The 17,687-nt window shown below is 40.1% G+C and overlaps 1 protein-coding gene across 4 annotated transcripts in view; it reads left to right on the top strand.

Moving 5' to 3' along the window:
* Window positions 1-5,187: 5,187 nt before the first annotated feature.
* Window positions 5,188-17,687, top strand: part of LOC123969634 (activating transcription factor 7 interacting protein) — a 30,723-nt gene continuing 18,223 nt past the window's right edge. For 2 of the 4 annotated variants that reach the window (XM_046047213.1, XM_046047210.1), the window contains exon 1: window positions 5,189-5,795. The gene's annotated coding sequence lies outside the window, so the exon portion shown is untranslated. Of the gene's footprint in view, window positions 5,806-17,687 lie in introns of all 4 variants that reach the window. The other 2 variants (XM_046047214.1, XM_046047211.1) reach the window with 2 other exon arrangements.

Below are 17,687 nucleotides of genomic sequence, written 5' to 3'. Positions count from 1 at the left end.
TTTACTGTACCTGTCCAATTGGAGGTTGTGTGTCGGTGTGAATAACTATCTCTGTCTCTTTATTCTGTTCAGTTAAATATGGTGTACCTCAGGGGTAGGTCTTGGGACCAATTTTATTTTCCTTGTATATGCTTCCCCTTGGACACATTATTGAGAAACATGGTGTCTCTTTTCATGTTTATGCTGATGACACAGAGATATACTTGCCCGTCAGATTCACGGACCCTGGAATGCTGAGTTCACTTACCGACTGCCTCTGTGATATCAAAAATTACATGTCAAGTAATTTCCTCCAGTTGAACTGGTTGTGGTAAGGGTAGGGGCTTCGGGGGGCTGTCAACACCTTTATCACGACCGTAACTAGCTACCTCTAGCTAAATAGCACTTCCGGTCTGTACGGGACGCCCCAGAGCGTCTCATAGAGATGCTTCTGTAAGCGTCTCATAGAGACGCAAATAACTATGCTTTGTCACTCTTTCTCAAATCGTCGGTATATGACGCCCTGAGATGAGAACGGGCTCTCATTTACGTTTTGAGCGGCACACCACAAAGCTTGTGCAATCGCGTTTTTACCATCTTAGAAATATATCAAAAATACAATCAATGTTAACTTTTAAGGACACTGAGACCATTTAGCATGCCTTCATCTCATCATGCCTGGATTACTGCAACAGCAACTTGCTTGACTCAAAAATCTATGGATCGACTCCAGACTCAGAACTCAGATGCCAGGCTTTTGACCAGAACAAAGAGATAGGGTTACATCACCCCTGTTTTAGCTTCATTATACTGGCTCCCAGTATGTTTTAGAATAGACTAGACTAAAATTTTATCGATTAATTCGAAAGATCTTAATGGCCTCTCCCTGTTGTATCTCTGACCTTTTAGTCCCATATGCACCAGCGTGTACCTTAAGGTCACACTGACACACAGAAAGTGTTCCTGCAACCAAATTTGATTTGATTTGATTTGATAGAGTTCAAAACTCACCTGCTTACTTATCTAATAGAAATTACACTTACTGGTCAGATGGTAAAGCTTATTTTAATTGCTGATGTTTTTTCCACCATTTAGAATTTTTGGAAAAATATATTTTGATCTTCTGCTAAATTGCTCAAGCCTTAATGAAACTTTGTACACTAAATGTCAATGTTGATATTATGGCTATCACACACGCATATGAAAACCAAACTATTTTGCTGCCATTTTAAATAAGGCACGACCTTTATTCTAGTACCTCCAATCAAGTGCAGGTCAGAATAACACTAAGGATGTTCATCAATTGGATATGCTTCATTTAAAACTCTGATTGAGTTCAAAACTCACCTGCTTACTTATCTAACAGAAATTACACTTACGGTCAGATCTATATCCATGTTTAATTTTTACTTAATTAATTCAGTGAAAATAAAGCTTGTTTTAATTGCTGATGTTTTTTCCACCACTTAGATGCATATTTCACACGTGGTCTTAATCCTATCCCTAGAGTATCTATGTAGTAGTCTAAGTGGCTAAATCTTCTCCAGACAATTATTGTTGATAATTTTTTGTGTTTTTACTTGTACACAACCATCTGAGACTAACATAAGATTCATGAGCAGATTCATGCACACCAGAGGATAAATCATTTCCATTTTCATCACATCATAAGCCTTGCACCATCCTCAGGCTAAAAATTGACATAACACATTCAGTATCTCTACCTAACATGAGAACTGTCATGAATGTAGCTGAGCAAGTTTCATGATCCAAGGGTACACACCCTTTATTATTTTAATCACATATTTGCTTTTTCTGTTGAACCACCCCTGACTCTCCGGGAAATTTTTTTAAATTTTTAAGCCCAATATAGGAAAAACTAAATCAACTATATGTTGTTGTACTATAATAGAATAATTCTTGCAGAGACGCACGGATACTGCAGATGCTGAATGGTAAACCTAGCAGTGTTTCTAGTGTCGCTGAGAAAGAACAAGAGAGGAAGAGCAACGCTTAAAGAGAGGGGCTGTTTTTTTTTCTGCTGGAGAATAGTGGATGGAAAACTTATTTTAGCAATGTGGTTCTGCAAAAGCGTTCAGCTACCAAGAAGGTGCTGGACAGCATCTTAACACACACACACAAAAAAATACATATATCTCAACCTAACTGCCTAGTTTTGCGGAAGCTTGCATAAAATGGGCTTGCAACATACATAATCTTCAAGGTCATTGTTGCCACACACTCATACAGAAAACAAAATAAAATGCCCACCTCTGCCTCTAGATGTCACTAGACCAAGGACATCTGGGTATTTTATTCTATTTCTATTTCAACTAAATACACTGTGGAGCTCTATTCTTCATATTTACTGTAGAGCATCAACTAACTAACTGTGACAATATGTTTAAGTTAAGATGCTGCAACTCTAGCTGCATTTATTATATGCTATTTATAATACTGTTCTTAAATGTAGTTTGTTTATGTTGTCCATCCAGCTTTAGAGGTATGGACATGTCTAATTACAGATCTCAACTGTATTTCATTAATTTGTTATTGACCCTTGGATTGTTTTTTCACATACAAATGATTTGTAAAAGCTATGATAATTAACAGCAACTCATATCCCAGACCATATAAATCAAATCTAATCTAAGTAAATTTCAGAAATAGATCCAGATAAAGTTTTAAGACAAGGACCAAAGGTAAAAGGACACACTGGATTTTATTTAACTTGTGTATCAGTGATGCTGTGATTTAAACAGACAGTGTTTTACCTGTGTAGTAGACCTGTGAGTCTTGCTGGTTGACTTGTGAACGAACATGAAGCAGGAGTTCAGTGAGCATTAAGTTTTTGGAGTCGGTTTAACTCTGAATATTTACGGGAGAAAATGTTTTATTATTTTAGCTTTTGGTGACTGGTCATTACAAAGATTGGGGGACGGGGGCTGGGACACCTGTCTCCCGCAGAGATTGCGCGCTTGTACAGAACGTATTTACACATCAGTTTTTCTGTATTTGATTCTTTACTTTCAAAGAACACTTATTTGTGGTTTGCCTGTAGAAATCTCACTCCAGTCTTAAGACTAGTTCTACCTACTGTAGAGGAGCACTACATTTGTTTTTGCTTTACTGACTGAGGGTATATTTTATATCTGTCCAACCTATGTACCCTGTTTACAGTCAGTGAACATTTTAGCGAGCTTCACGTTAATGGTGTTTTTGTTTGTTGTAGTAGAACTGTGCTTGCCTCCCACTTTTCAGCAGCTATTTTATAGCAATAAAGTGGAGGTGGGTGCTGGCCTTACTTGAGCACAGTCAGACAACACTCATCTTAGTGTTTTTCTTCATTAACTGTTTTCTATCATCCTGTCTTTGTCCCTGTCCAAATTATAGTTTCTTATTTTGAACTACTGCGCCCTCAGCTGTCCTAGTGAGGAACTCCTTGTTGATTGTTCTTAAATTTGGTACTTTTTTTGGTGAGACTTTTAGGTGTTTTTCTTGCTTTCACTGAGAGTGTAAAGGTCCCTGATGCACCCTGAGTCTGACTGGCGCTTGTAGTTTTTGTGGCGTGTCTGGCTCCACGAACACCAATTTGCCCTTAACAGTGACCTTTAGGCTGATTCATCACGTTGAACTGGGGTTCAAGTCAGTCTGTCTGCTGGCAGATTTTGATGTGCGGTTTCTCATTTTTTTCACTTCCGCCTTTTCTTTCTTCTCCCACAAGAAAAAAGACCAGGAACTTACAACAAGCAAATGCTAAGCAAAACATCTCACTATCCCCATATCTTGTTCTCTTCACATTTTTCATTTCTCTTCTTTGAACTGTCAAATAAAGGCAAAAATGCAAAAAAGGAGCTTAAATAGCTCATCTGCTCCACAGGCGCTTTAACTTACATAAATAAAATGACAGTGTGCTTTTGTAACATGAGAAAAAGGTCCATTCCAATTTAAAATTATTAGATTAAACAACGTATCTGAGTAGTTTTTATTTGGGGAGGATTTGTTCCATTTTTGTGCAGTAACCTATGTGCGAATTGTTGCGATGTCTGTTTCCTTGTTTGTTTTTCATCATTTAAGCTAGTGCCGATACTGAACAGTGAATTAGCAAAGATACACAGGGTATTAGAGCAGTTCCAGCTGTATTGTTGATCCCCAGGGTGTTTCATGTTACCATCTTGCTTTGTGTGCTGCCTAATGGAGCCTGTGATCTGCAGTGTTCCCTAAAATATAAGAGCTTCGTCATGTTGAAAAATGTTTGAATGTAGCGGCACTATGTTGTTGTGTAGCCTAGCTGGATTTGTCCTCACATGTAGATAACAAAAGAGACTTGCCTAACCTCAAGGCTTCTTTCTATTAGACTAGCACTGCAGTCCTTGTCTGGTGTGCGAGTGTATGACAGAAAGAGAGAAAAGCACAGGGCGAGGGAGAGCAAAAGAACAGGTAACAATTTCTACTCCAGATCATATGGATTTTGGAGTATGAACATACAACCTGCAGACTATAGGTTTAAGGTTTTATGCGTGGGGACAGGGACATTTTAACGCTCATGATTACAAGATCATCATAACTCCCCCTCTGCTGGCCTCCTGGGGAACTACAAGTTTCCTGCCAGTGAGTCAACAAAATGGCTGACATGTATCATGCTGAATAATGTCAGAAGACTGCTAAAAACTACAGACCGACCATATGATGTTTATTAATGTGATGGATTTGTTTTTTAGAAGGTTAAGAAGGAGAAGATTGGTCTTTGTCTTCTTGTCTTGTCTTGAATCTGTGAAATCACAGCATGAAAAAAATCAAATAATCCAAATATCCTTCTATTTGTGTCCCAGGCTAAGAAAATGAGCTTTGCAGGTTACCACACGAGCTGGGTTAGTATTTTACCTACACCCTTGAGATGGATTGTTTTCTTGCCTTATGTGTGCCGTGTTTAACATTTAAAGAATATCATAATTAAGCGAAGCGCAAACCTCTCAAGGTCACTCAAATAGTGGGTACTTAAATGCACACAGGACAACTCAAAAACACCTACATCACTATGATGCATTACTCTCTAACCTACAAGGACACCACTGTCTGTAGTTAAGTTTACAGACAATTTTTCAGACTGTTGTCGTCTGACTCCTCCTCCACTATATAATCCCGCCCCCTCAGCCCCGCAGTTTGTCTGCCGTGGACAAATCACACACCCCTCCCTTTTCATGCTAATGTTCTGCTCCCTGTTGTCCCTGGTTCCAACCGTCTGCTCTGTGAGGTTGTTTCGACCACACTGCAGTTTGGTTACTCCAAGCAGAGGTGCTGCTGCTCTAAAGCACACTTGGTGTTAGTCCTGCCTGATCATCCATACAAACCGATCTATTACGTCCTGGAGCTGTTCATACATACCTTGCCGGCTTTAGCTACCGACTTCAACATCGCCGCCTGCAGAGAGACTAAAAAAACCGAAGGAAACTAACGTTTACAACGCGACGCTGGTCAACGCGACCGGGTCTGTCGACCAACCGCCACCGACGGCTGACGTATGGTTGTGGTGGAGATCTTTTTTTTTGTGCACGAAAAGAGGAGGAGTCTGTTTGTGAGGGAAAGAGGAGAGCAGTCGGTGGAGTCCGCGAAGGCACAACTACACAGTTGTTGTGGCACAGCTCACTAGTTTCCCCGTTTTCTGTTGAAACTGGTGGACTAACACCGCATCCTGAACGCCACGGTTGTACACAAAAGGGTCCGGGAGAGTTTCAGAGAGGCAGCAGGAGGAGCCGGTCTGCTACAAACCGATACAGAAAAATCGCGGGAACATCGCTGGGCGACGCGAAGAGTCGGTGAGTCGAGGTATTGCAACTAGCATGCTAGCTAAGCAGCTTTCACTTGCTATAATATTTACTACAACTAGACAATATGTTTCTTGGAACTTGGGCTTATGAATATAAACATTTAGTCATGAATTACCTGACTTTTCCCCTGTTTTTTGATATGAGGCTGACACATTTTATAGTGAGCCCTCCAGGTTGGGATTGTAGCGGGCGTAGAAAGCAATGTTAGCTAGTATTCACTTAGATAATGTTACTAGATATTAGATATATCAGTGACGTTTTAACAAAAGCAATGTTTTTATGTTTTTTTCTTCTCACTTAATGGCAACACATTTTTTTTCACTAACACCTCACATTTTTTACAGATTTCTCCATGAAATGTTTTCTTTTGTGAAAGCAGTCTCGCGAGTTTCACAATCGCGTAAATTGCTTTTTATGTTTTATTTGCTAATGGATATGAATTTTAAATTATCTTACATTAAATATAACATTAAGAGAATATTATCTTATTACACAGTAATATTATTACAGTAATTTGTCCTTTTTAAAAGAAAACTCTTAAAGCGTGACACTACTTATGTTGCTAAGCTGTGGTAGCTTGGTTAAAGAACGCTTGTACATAAATACACATAGGCATATGAATAAAAAGAAAAAAAGTAACCCAGTTCTCTGTTGATTCATGTATGAGAACCTTCACACCACTCAGTCTATTGCTGGATGTATTTGTGCTTCACTAAGATCTCAAAGGTCCAACCCTACCAAGTCGGTAAGGCAATTATGTTGTGTTGGTGCTAAAACAAGCAGCATGCACATTCAGCATACTGCAGAGGTGACTGTTTGGGGGGGGAGCAAAAAGAAGAGAGATTTTGGTGAGAAGTTGTCTGCGCTGCGATAATGACTTATGTAGGAAATAGAAAAATTATAAATTAGCCATGTCACTTTAATTTTCACCATTGTTAGAGCTTTACTGAAGACATTTTCGCTTCTTTTGAATACTTTTAATAATTTGATGAAGATTATTAGAGAGTATCCCCATGTTGAAAGTCAACACTAAATTGGGGCCTAAATGGCACAGAACACAAAATGGGCTAAAGTGAAGAGGAAACTGCTGCATTCCCTATATTGTGCAGTTAAATCCCCCTCCTGGTCTAACGTGGTACAGCCCAGTAATTTTCCATGCACACACTGTCCTAGGATGTGGGTGTGGCTTAATTTCAATGGTAATAACAAGAGTTTAGCAGTTTTTCCTCTTTGCTTTGTACTGTGGGTTTCTAAAAGAGAAAAAATCTGCATCTTTTTTGATTTAGGTGAAGTGATGTACAGATAAGTGACCAATTTAGTATTTGCTGGATGAACCTGAGAGCAGAAGTCAGCCACAGTTTGAGGAATTTGGCAGTCTGCAGAATTGGCCTGTTTCATTATATTCATGATGTTTAAAAAAAAATTAACTCAATTTAGTCCAAACAAAGTGAGCTGTTTCAGGTTTGCATTTACCTTTTGGGAACATGGTACAGCCCTGTTTCTAGTTTCACCTCCCCCACTTCACCCAGTGGCAGTGTTCACATGGTGCACTTGCAATTCATTACACAGTCTGTTTTTTTTTCTGCTGAAGAGGAAGCCGCCTTGAAAGGCTCCACCTACATTTTTCAGAAGCTTTCCTGTAGATGTTAGGACTCAGTTATTTTCTGCTTAGCTAAATTTGTTCCATCTCATGTCATCCAGTGCAATTGTTGAGAATTTTCAATTGATTGTACAACTACTTCAACAATTTGCAGAACATTCAATTTATTACTAAATAAGAATGTAGGAAAATGTGGCTATAGTTTAAAAATGACACCTCCAAATGTCCTTCATATGGAGAAATGGAGGAGTTTATGTGTCTAATGGAGGCTCCTTTCTCGGTCCTGGTTTGTTGGTAGATGTAGGAGAGCAAATGATTATCTTGCCAGATGTTGTTACTCAAATGTTTACGATTAAAAAATTATGTCATACCATTCATAATACCAAAAAACAACAAGACAACAATAAAGATCTAAAGTATGTGCCAATACGAGGGATGCTGTGAACATGCCATGTAATATAAAGCTTTTCCATGTTTCCAACACATGCAACAAACCATGTATACTTTCTGAATAAGGCTCATTCTGTAGTATAATTTATTTATGAATTTCAAAGTGTATAATCTGCAACTTAAACACTCAGCGCTTTCAAAATGATAATGAAACAGAATTCATAACGGTGTCATCAAGTATCATAACAAATGCATGAATAAGAAATGCTGCTATCGTCATGTACATATTGATTGAAATGCCAACCCAATTCTTGGTTTTTGATTGTATTATATATTTGAGCTATATTTATAGAATCTGCAGAGTCTCATCTGATGATAATTTAACATTTCTGCTGATGTCAATTGTTGAGTAATAGCAGGTTCAAATCCTATGTCTGTAATTTTGATGGCAGAAAACTCGATACCTAAATATTTAAGTTTTTCAAACCATACCATACATGGGAACCGGTTTCAACCAGTTACTGCCAGTTTCTTTGCTTCAGGCTTAAAATGAGAGTGATAAGAAATATGAACTTGGTTAAGTCTCAAATACTCCACATTTGCTATTCATCATTTCTATCTTGCCATGCTGATAATTAGAAAAGCTTGTTTTAAATTGGTATTTTGCATTTCACACAGGCCATGATAAATTAGCCAGGCCTACATATTTGTCTCTATTTTAAGGGGTAATTTTTTCCCACAAATTCTATTCTTATTTATGATTTTCATGGACTATACTAATGCTTACAATGTGTATCATCAATCGTGTTAAAATCTTAACCTGTCTTTTAAATTTAAACCTAACTTAAAAAATGTCATAACCCACTTTGAGACATTGTTTTTCAGCAGTTTAAGGTTTTAGAGAGCAGTTGGTACATGAGTAGATATCTTACATAGATGTTCAGGCTTGCACATACAATCACCTATGTCTCTGCTCCCATTGCCTTGTGCATTATGTGTTGTTATGTCTGTTCCATTCATTTTATTCGTGGGAGCCCATTTTCTTAATTTAAGTGCTTAGGGCATCCCCTCTCTATTGCCCTATTAATCACACCTTTCAGACATGCACATTGTTATGTAAATGAGACGGCACTGTCTGAATAAGTGCCCAAGACAGGGCGGCAATCTTACTAGGTTCGATCTAGTAAAATGTCTGAATTAGGGCTGAAACAATTAGATTACTAAAAAGTGCAAGGTATTTGCTTTGATGCGCTTACACTGTGTGAACACGACATGATTATGATGCCGCTGTTTGCAAAGTGGAGCAAGAGAGACAAAATAGCAAGGGACGAAGAAAAAAGTGTCCAAAGTATGGGATTATTTCAGAGTAAAAGAAAACAACAACTTGGTAATGTTACAGTCTGTCCACTGTAAAATGCAACTCATGTAGCCTACTATAATGGCATCTAATCAGAAAGCACACTGCCTATCATCAAGTCCACGGAGCAGACCACCGACAAGGTAACAGCAACTTTAGCATTTAACTGAAATCATGATTGATTGTTGAGGTGAAGGCTAGCATAAGTAAGCCGCAATCATCAGCTGTAAATGTATACAGGTGTGTTTGTTCTCTGCCTGGTTGGGCTGTGAATTTGTGTCATAGTCACAGTCATGAGTAAACTTGCACAGTTGATCCCATTACCTGTGGGGAGCCGCCGCCAAGCAAAAGTATGAAAACGATGAATCGATGAAATAATGTGTAGAAGCTTCGAGTACTAAAATCTTTGTTAGCTGCAGCCCTAGTCTGAATTGCCATTAGATTAACATGAAGGCTACAGCAGCACAAAGTCTTCTTCACCTTACCAAGAGCACTTGATAAATTATCATTCAATTATCATTTACTTTTTGCACAAAGGAAATAAAATCTGTTCCATAAAGCATGAAACATCGCAAATATTATACATTATATTTTTATACAATATATATTTAATTTACAGCTCACTACAATGTACCGTGTGCTTAATGTTGCATATGGGTTGGCTCTGTCGTGTCTGAATAAAGCCAAAGGTAATGTTAATGTAACAGACTCTTATGTGTGAATAACAAAAAGCTGTTACTTTAATAGTCTACATATGCGAGTAAAGATTTGTGTGAATTAGAGGGTGACACATGAATGGATCTTCACTCTTGTCCCATCCCAATCCCGGAAGAATGACTCCCATCCCATTCCCGATTTAAATAATCAGAAAATAGCGTTCATATTAGAACTGCGTATTTATATATAAAAATTAATCTATGATTCCCGCCGTGCTCGCTCCTGTGATGAATAGTGAAATTGAGTACCTCCTCAGGGGAATCCCACAGGACTCTTGTGACCCACAGGTTTTCCGAAAAAAATGTCAGTCTCTAGTGTGAATATGAAAAACTTTTTGGACACACCAATCGCACCAAGGTGGTCAAATGGTTACCATAAGGGCAGGATCAATACTGGTAGTAGGCTTCTCAGTTTTAGGATTTCGACACTGTGTCAATATTTCATGAGTTAGCCAAACTCTAGCAGGTTGAATAACGAACGTGTTGGCAGCAACAACAACCGCATGTCAGATTATTATCGCGGAATATTTGTGAAATGTGGCCCGACGGCAATGGCGAATAGACTCCGTGATTTGTAGCACCAACAAATCCAACAGAGTGATGTTAGACCATGTCTAAAATGTGCTTTGCTTTCTGTCTGAACCAAGCGGGAAGCTTCCGGTCTGAGACATGAATCCAATGCCGAAGTCCCATAAACCTGCATTCTATTGAACGGCCAGCAGGAGGCGAATTTTCTGGTTGCAAAAAAAAAAAGCCCAGTTCCATTAGAAATAATGGTAAAATGACCCTACTTCTCAGCTGATTTATTACTTCAGTAAACACTTTTATAATGAGTTTATGGTCTCAGTCGCTAGTTTCATGTCTTCTTCAATATAATATGATGGTCACTTAGGCTACGTTCAGACTGCAGGTCTTAATGCTTAATTACGATTTTTTCCCCAGATCCGATTTTTTGGTTTGACAGGTCATATTACAGTTTAAATGTGACCCATATCAGACTCCAGTTTGAACTGTGGCCTGAAAGTGTCCCGCATGTGCAGAAGAATAACACGACGTCACACGCAGCACGCTGTTGCCGGCTACAGAAGTAAACAAGGAGCAACATAGCTGTAGTTAGCTTGCAGGAGACTCGCGTTTTTCATTGTCCTCTCATGGGTCACATTTCTCCGGAATTATGACAAGAGTTCACAACTTTCTGTTCTTTACGGTTTCTGGCGCTGTACAACACAACTGCCCCACAACTCACTACCTCCCTGTCTCTCTCTCTCCTGTCTGTGTCCGCTCGGACTAATAGCATGCTCGTAACTCAGAAGAGAGCTTGCGGTCCGGTGGATTTCAGGTGTAAGAAAGGAAATTTGTGAGCAGAATATAGCGAGGTAGAGGAGGAAGAGTTTAAATTAACGCTTTTGTGGAGCTTTTTCGTTCAGTGCGGCTCCGTCTACAGCAGAACAGTTGCTCTGCAGTGACATCAAAGTCGCATCAAATGCGACCTGAGTGTCTAGACTGAGGTCACATTTAAAAAGATCCGATCTGTATCGGATTTGGACCACATATGGAAGTGACCCAATTCCGAACTGAAAAAGATCAGATTCCATGTGACTTGGCCTGTTCACACTGTCATAAAAATATCAGATCTGAGTCACATATGGGCAAAAAAATCAGATTTGGGTCACACTGGCCTGCAGTCTGAACGTAGCCTTAGTAAATTATGATTCCATTTAGAGGAAAATAGACCATAAAGCAGAGTATGCTTCAGGTCGGGATTATCTGTGATTGACAGGTCGTCATGGTAACGACTTGCCACTCAGGCTAGAGTGACTCATACCTACAGTACTGTGTAAATTTAACCAGCGCTGTTGAAAAGCATATTAGGAGTTGGCTGTTCACTTTCTCTGGTGAGAACATTTAGTTTTAAGACTGTTGTTCGCTAGATAAAGTTGTCATCCCTGTTAATATGACAGTTAACGTGAATTACAGATGCACCTAGCTAAATAAACTAGCTAGCTCCGCACACGGCCGTTAGCTCCACGGTCTTGTCCATATATGGTCACTTCCGGGCACTTTCTGGTTGCAAAAACTCAACATGGTGGTGCCTTATTGGCCAAACTCGAGGCTTCAGAACGGCAGTCTACAAACCAACAGGTGACGTCACGATGACTACATCCACTTCTTTTATACAGTCTATGGTCTGAACACACCTTTTAGTGTGCACATGTGTATGGTTTTATGTCAATCCACATTTGTGAAGGTGGTCTTAAGGTTTGAGTATGCTTGAAACAAAACCACATAAAGGCAAAGGTGTGTCCCAAATAGCCAAACTGCAAAAACCCAGCACTTATAGGCTCTTCCAGGCTGCATCACACTACCTCCTTCTATTTTGGCTTTTGCTGCTCTTTGTAGTCTTGATGCCAAGGTTGACTTGTTTGGAGTTGTCTGCAAGATTGATGTACCTGAGACAAGATATCTTAAGAGCTTTGGAGAGAGGTGCTGCTGGTGCAAGCAGTTTCAGAAATCACTAAGGGCCTGTGCCCACCAAAGCGTTTTTTGCCAGCTGAAAACGCCCAGCAGGAAGTGCTAGCGGGTGTTTTTGAGGCGCTGCATTTTTTCCGACTGCTTTGGTTAGGAGGAAGTGATGTTGCAAGTAGGTCTACCTAACTTTAAAAATGTCACAGAGTAGTGTACTTGCTCTGGCCCTTGCTCTGTATGAAGAGAAGGCTGAAGCAGGTAGTGAGAGAGGACGGACTCGCCCTATGTGGGTTTGGCGAGTACCACCGTTTAGTCCAAGGGCTGAGGTTGGACGAAGCTCTGTTCCAGGATAGTTTTCCGTTGCTATGGTGTGGTATTTGTCCCCCCATGTCTAAAATGTGCTTTGCTTTCTGTCTGAACCAAGCGGGAAGCTTCCGGTCTGAGATGTAAATCCAATGCGGAAGTCCCATAAACCTGCATTCTATTGAACGGCCAGCAGGGGGCGAATCTTCTGGTTGCAAAAAGAAAAGTCCAGTTCCATTAGAAATAATGGTAAAATGACCCTACTTCTCAGCTGATTTATTACCTCAGTAAACACTTTAATAATGAGTTCATGCTCTCAGTCGCTAGTTTCATGTCTTCTTCAATATAATATGATGGTCACTTAGGCTACGTTCAGACTGCAGGCCTTAATGCTTAATAGCGATTTTTTTCCCCAGATCAGATTTTTTGGTTTGACAGGTCATATTACAGTTTAAATGTAACCCGTGTCAGACTCCAGTGTGAACTGTGGCATGAAAGTGTCCCGCATGTGCAGAAGAATAACACGACGTCACACGCAGCACGCTGTTGCAGGCTAAAAAGTGACTGTGACGAGCGCAACATTTTTCCCAAAGTTAAACATTTTTCAACCACCTGAGACCGGGAAAAAGCGCTCAGCACAGAAAAGATGCTCAGCACCTCGTCACGCTGCTGGCATTTTTACCAGCTTGTAAAAACGCTGCTCTCTCATTGCAAGGAATTGAAAAAAGACTGGCGTCAGAAAAGGATGCTTTGGTGGAAACAGCCCTAAGGAAGAGCTCAAAGACTTAAGTTGGTTGGTGCTTGTGTTGATTCCTGGAGACTGGAGCCAGCAATCACCTATTTGGTTTAAAGTTCTGCCAAAGAGTCAAATGTTAGCCAACTGGGCATGGTTCCCACGCAACAGTTCCTTCATGTGATGTATAACAACCACTCAAACAATGTAAGCAAGTAGCAATGTTGGACAGTGGTTATGACAAATTCATTTTTGGTGGTTGATGACAACAGGGCACCTTAAACTTGGCAGTTCGTGAGTTCAGTGCTCCAGTGAGCCAGTCTGTATCTTGGCACATAATCCAGCGAGTAAAAATGTATTTTATTCTTAGTATTTCATTGTCCAGTATTATTTGCAGTGTAATATTTCATAGTCCCTGTAGTTTTTTTTTCAATTAATAAGGCAGCCCCCAGCCAATATGCAACTTTGGGATCTGGGCTGATTAAGACATACTAAATATATGGAGATTGGCTACGTAAAAGCCGATTTTCTAATCCTGTACTTAGGTATACCAGACCAACAAGTTTAAGCAAATGGGGTATACTCGATCAGAGCTTGTTATACGATATGTTGTCCAACATTGTTTAATTTGGGGATAAAAGCGCAAAGGGGTAAGATAGTTTATGAGACGTCTTGTGTTAACAAATGTATTTCCATTTGTTTTTACCGACGCCAGTACACCGTGGCCTATGCATAGCCGCGTACCCTACGCCATAGCCTGATGCACACACCCCCAAAAAAGTAATTGCATGTTGTGGCGACTCAGATTGCAAAAACTATGATTGGTTACATCACATTTCCTCCTACTCATTTCCGGCTTGTCTTTCTTCTGACTTATCGTGTTCTCCTCCCACGCCTTTTCTCGTTTGTGCGTTTTAGTAATTTCACTAAAAGCAACTGCTGTTCCAGCCCCCATCACCTCCAACTCCAACATAATCCGTCTACCCAGAATGGTCTAATAGTTCCTAACGACTATCAAATAGTATTTTTGCTTGACATTTCCATCCCTACTCTGTACATAGTGGTGCAATGGTGATGTGGCCAATCGCCCAATGGAAGAGGAATGCAATTGTCACACTGTCTGTCCACACAGGAGTGGAGTGTTTGAACGTGGTTTGGTGGTAGGAAGGAGCAGTTCCTTCACTTCCCTGTATGCTGGCACCAGAATATTAAACTGGATGCGGGTTGCATGAGGGAGCCAGTGACGTAAATAAGTCAAGTGGTGTAGGAAAACTTGGATCCCACACAACAGCAATCTGGACTAGCTCCAGGTGGTAGGTCACATGTTCAAAGCAGCCGCTCCCATAGGAATAAGGAGGAAGTGGCAGTTGTCCGGACAGGAGCTGACAAGCACCTGCATAAGAACCTGGGCTGCATTGCAAGTAAAAAGGAGTGAATTCTCATGAAGTTGTACAGGATGGATCTATGTTGTCAGCATAGCAGCGGTAGGAGAAATTCAAATAGGAATTTCCACTGGTAAAAAAATAACTCCTGGAACCAGCTGCTCATTTTCACTTGGAGCCCAGTGGTTCTCAAACTTTTAGTGTCCCTCAGTATTACAACATTAGTAAAACATCACAGAGTCTGCTATCCACATTAGCCGCGCAATATTTTAACACCAAGTTAGCTAACCTTTAAAATAGATATTAAAAAACACAACACAGCAACACTTACAGCTTCCAAGTTTGAAGTCTGGTACAGCCCATGGTGATCCATCCTTTAACCGTTACAGAGCTTGTTACGCTTGTAGAATTTTTGAAGCACTTAATTATTAATTTAACATGCACTGAAGTGTGATGCAAGAAAGTGTGAACATTGCAGTTGTTGCGGTGCTTGCCATCCTCTGCTGGTTGGTTTGGCTAAAAGCACATTATTTCAATTGTGCGGTTATCGCAACAGCTCTAGTAGCATGTATGCCAATGTCTAGCCTATAATGCTGTGTGTCTAATATACAGTTAGCCTACTTAGACGAGTCTTGCTGGGCTTAAACACTTATGGCCCATAGCATAATGAATAGATTCTGTGTGATCCGTGTTTCCTGGCTCACCTTTATAATTCAGACTAAACCAAAATACTCCCAAACAGAATTTTTCTTTTTTACTAGCCCTGTAACGTTATCCCACTACTCGCAGTCGCTGATGAGTTGCTCCTTTGTGTGTGCGTTGTGTGGTTGAGCAACAGTGAGCGAACAGCAGGTGAATGCAGTTGAGAGGAAAAGGTGAGCAGTTGGGTTTAGGAAAAATGAAGGGGGTTGTTGCTTTGAAGATGATGTCACACCTCTTCCTAACATACAGAGAGCAAGCTCTAATGGACAGAGCGCATAAAAGTATATTTACTACGAGCGATATAGCCCACGTTGACTACTGACAGGGGGGGAAACTGATATGTCAAGGAAGTCGGTGTTGATTTTGTCCAATGTAAGTATGTTGTGCGTGGAGAACCAGGGTGACCGGTTTTCCAAACAAGCGTCATGGTGCTTAGCTTGTTCACTGACACACGGAGCAGGTTAGGAAATCTCCATTGGGATAAACTGAAAGAATCAGATATTCGCTTGTTTGCCCTGCTTCAAGTTAGGAAGTTGCAGTTTGACCTTTATACAGCATCTCCTTATTATTTTAATAGTATTGAAAGTTATACCGCTGGGATTTCTAAATACTCTGGTATACCGTAATACCAATTTCAGCGTTGTTGTTCGTATTTCAGTGGTGTCTAAAATTATTGCAGACTGTGTTCTGGTGTAGCCTAGCTAACTTGTGAATATAGTTGTTATTGTAAGTGCTGCAAAAAAGACCACAAAGTCAGTTTTAAGCTTTTACCTTTATTATTGCAGATTATGTAGAACATGGTAGGTCCATAATACACAGAGATGTAAAATAATATGATAGAAATGAGCATTCAACTGTTGTGGGTTTAATACAAAAATGTGTTATCCCTTGTAGATCAAAATAAATCAAAAGCCTCGAACAAACCAGCAGGGAGAAAATCAGCAATATTGTAATTATATGTAGTAACGAGGTACAGTCATAAGAAGGCAAAGTCAGCCGCGTTCATGATAAAAGGGTTTTTTTTTTTCTGCTGTAGCTGAGTGCAGCAGCAGCAGCCATTTTGTGCTGTAGCATGGACTGCAAGCAGTCTAACAAAGGGAAGGAGTGGGGGTGGGGAAAGTGTCGTGTAGGCTAGCTTGTTCACTAATCCAAATCATTGAGCTCAGGATGTTAGCTGTTTGTGATTCTGTTAAGTTTTTCACAAAAAAACAATTTATATTTTTGTCTACTTTCTGCTCATGCCCATGTTTTTGGCTTAAAGGGGAAAAAGCATTGGATTTATCCTTCCATAAAAACATCTTGCTTCTCATGTAACAAACTTCTTGGACCATACTTTGACTTGAACAAAGATGAGTTATTGCAATAGAGACCGAAATAAATTTTGAAAAAATAACTCAAAAAGAATAAGCTGCTCTTTCAAGCCAGGGTTGGGCTTATTACCAATTTAGGAGGACTAGAAATCACTAAGAATGTTTTCTAGTTCATCTTAAGCTAATCTAGTTTTCAGCTTCTAACCACAGAGCTCGAATAGTTTGAGAGCTTTGAATTTGCCATTCACCTCTCTAGCTCCCTCCCTTGTCAGTGAGAACACCCCTCTACTGTAATGGTTTAGTCTATGCTTGGCTGTAAAACTCCAGACTGGAGCAGACTGCAGTTGTGGGGGAGGGGTGCTGGCGCTTTGTGTGAGGCTGTGGACTTCTGGTCTGACTGTGTGGTGCTAGCTATAGCTTATGCGATCTAACTTAAACTGTGGTTACACCAATGATGGGCTTTAGGTTGTCAGTGTTTTACCAGAAAAAGGAGGGGGCAACTGCATGCAGATATTTCAATTCTGCAATTACCCAAAAGTGCTATTATTACTAGGTCTTCAGAAAACCTAGATTACCTTTATTTTGCAACTGGTGTTTTTTTGTTCATTATGCAGTATGCCAGTCAACATTCATTGGCTTTTTTTGTAGCCATGACATGAGCCTCCTTCAGCAGCGCATGGCTGAAGAAAAATCAACATGTGCTTGCTTGATCCACAGGGAAACTCCTCGTTTTCCCCACCCCCACCCTATTTTTCTTCCCCTTTTTCCTTCTACCCACCTCTTGCTAGTCCCCACTCATTTAAAAGAGGGAAAAAAAGAAAACAAATCACGCGTACAGTGTTTGGGCAATGGTAGACTAAGAAGCACTGCTTTTAGACTATTGCTGATCAGTTTTGAGAATGACTTTTCTTTGACAGTAAT

This window comes from Micropterus dolomieu, linkage group LG04, assembly GCF_021292245.1.
Source record: "Micropterus dolomieu isolate WLL.071019.BEF.003 ecotype Adirondacks linkage group LG04, ASM2129224v1, whole genome shotgun sequence".
Classification (NCBI taxonomy): Eukaryota; Metazoa; Chordata; class Actinopteri; order Centrarchiformes; family Centrarchidae; genus Micropterus; species Micropterus dolomieu.
Note: the sequence above shows the minus strand (reverse complement) of the source record. Positions and strands in the feature narration are given on the sequence as shown.